The following is a 2,560-nucleotide window of genomic DNA, read 5'->3' as shown; positions in this document are numbered from 1 at the left end:
GAGAGAGAGAGATCTTGGGCGAGAGAAAGTGAGAAGAGCCTAGAGAGTCTCCGGGAATGGAGACAATTCAAGGGCAAAAACGTCTTTTTATTGTCATCAGTGAACATTAACCACCCCTGACGACAAATAGATATATTGTTAAATTTGTGATCTGTTGTAAATATTAATTAATTTTCATCATTCCTATAATCTTTTTTCGTATTGTTGCATAGTGGTATAAATTTTTTTTCTCTCAATATATGTAATTGATCGAAATGAATGCGAACTATGCACCCATTCCGAGCAGGTTTTTAAACGTGTTGTACTTGTGCTTAGCGATCTGTTTTCCCTTCTCTCAATATATGTAATTGATCGAAATGAATTGGAACTACGCACCCATTCCGAGAAGCTTTTTAAACGTGTTGTGCTCGTGCTTAGCGATCTGTTTTCCCACCTCTGCTTTGTGATCATTGGCTACGTACTGTGTGTGTGTGTGTAGGTTTAAGAATCCGCGGAGGGACAAGTCTGCTAGTGACCAAGCATCGAGTCAAGATAGGAGCAACCCCCCATTCCAACCAACCTATAAAACAAGTTTTCACTAGTATCTGGAAGGCGAGAAGAGCTCTATTGGAGAATTTGGGCGGGAAGCTTTAAAGTAATGGGATCTGTTACTTGATTTGTGAAGCCTTGTGCTCGAAGCAAAATCAGACCTTTTCAAATAAAGACCTCCTTACCTTAGTTAAAGTACAGATTTCCTTAATTTGACCTACTTTCCGATCATATTTTTTCATCATAGCCGTTCAGTATTTAGATATACATGATTAGATCATCTTTGCAAATTTTCAGCTAATTTGGTTATCGTTAAGGTATCAAAAATATATTAAATCAATAAACGAACCGAATATGTTCATCCTAAACCGTACGTTCTTTTAACTCTAAATCATAGTTTTGAATAGTTAACGATTATCAATTTCGCTGAAAATTTGTAGAGATGATTTACTTATATATACCTAGATACTGAACGGTTAAGATAATAAAATGTGATCGAAAAGTGGGTCGAATAAAGAAATCCGTACCATAGCTAAGGTAAGATTTCGATCATATTTTCTTATCTTAACCGTTCAAATTTTAGGTATATATTAGGGCTGGGCATGGGACGGGATTCAGTGAATCCTGTCTCGTGCCGAAAATAAAACAACGGAACAGGACGGTACGGGAATGTCATTTTTAAGAACGGGACGGGACGGGATCGGGTCGTCCCGATATAAAAGCCAAAAAAGAAAATCATCCAAAAATATTAAAAATTAATAAAAGAAAAAATAATTAATGTTCATAATAATACAAATTAAGAAAACTTTTAACAATGTTAATTCCTCAATTTAGTTATTTCCCAAAATATCTATATAAAGTTCTTTGCTTTTTCCTTGTATTATAAAAAATTAAGGAAACTCTTAACAAATTAAGAAAACTCTTAACAACAAAACCCTATATAATGTAATAAATTATCGATAAATAAATATTGTTCATTTATCGATAATATAATAACCCCTTTAATTTTTCATGTTCCTAACATTATTTATTTATAGAGGTTTTATTGTAGATAGAAGAGAAATGTTGTAAGTGTCCTTGTGAGGGTGAGGCTAAATAGGGAGTGCATGAAATGAAAGTGTCCTTGAGAAATCATCTGAGTGGTGTCATTGATTTCATACAACCTAAGAAATAGACGATATGATCTAATACAATATTTAAAAATCAGATATTTTAATATTGCGGGACGAGACGAGATTTTTCAGGATAGTCTTGATCTCGTCCTGTGCCGTTTCAAAATTCAATAATGGGATGGGACGGTACGGTACAAGCATTTTTAAAACTCTATCTCGTCCCGCTAACTTTCGGTACGGGATCGGGATCCGGTACTAAGTGCCCAGCCTTAGTATATATGAGTAGATCATCTTTATAATTTTTCAGCCTAATTGATAATCATTAAGGCATTCAAAACTATGATTTCAAATTAATAGAACGTACAGTTCATGATGAACAGATTCGGTTCGTTCATCGATTTAATACATTTTCGATACCTTAACGATAACCAAATTAGCTGAAATTTTGTAGAGATGATCAAGTCATGTATATGTAAATAGTGAACGACTATGATGTGAAAATATGATCGGAAAGTGGGTCAAATTAAGGAAATCCGTATCTTAGCTAAGGTAAGGAGGTCCTTATTTGAAAAGGCCTGTATATATACAGAGCCATTCAAGAGCGGACGTCCGCAACTATGTTAAAGTGCAGACACCGGCTCAAATCAACTCCGGCGGCACTGATTGGCAGCTCTTCTTCCATCCTCAGATGCCATTGGCATCCTGGACGCCATTACCATCAAGTTGAATGCCAAGGTGATCGAAGAAGAAGGTTTGCCACTGGAAAAACTGCAGAAACTTGAAGAAGCTCAATCCCGGCTTTGAAACTCATCACCGTTGAGTCTGCCGGTGAGAAGAAGCTCAAGATAGAGCTCTTGTTTGGAACCAGCAAGAAGAGCTGCCAATCGGTGCCGCCGAAGTTGATTTGAGCAAGCGTCCGC

The sequence above is a fragment of the Fragaria vesca genome, linkage group LG6 (genome assembly GCF_000184155.1).
Source record: "Fragaria vesca subsp. vesca linkage group LG6, FraVesHawaii_1.0, whole genome shotgun sequence".
In the NCBI taxonomy this organism is placed as follows: Eukaryota; Viridiplantae; Streptophyta; class Magnoliopsida; order Rosales; family Rosaceae; genus Fragaria; species Fragaria vesca.
Note: the sequence above shows the minus strand (reverse complement) of the source record.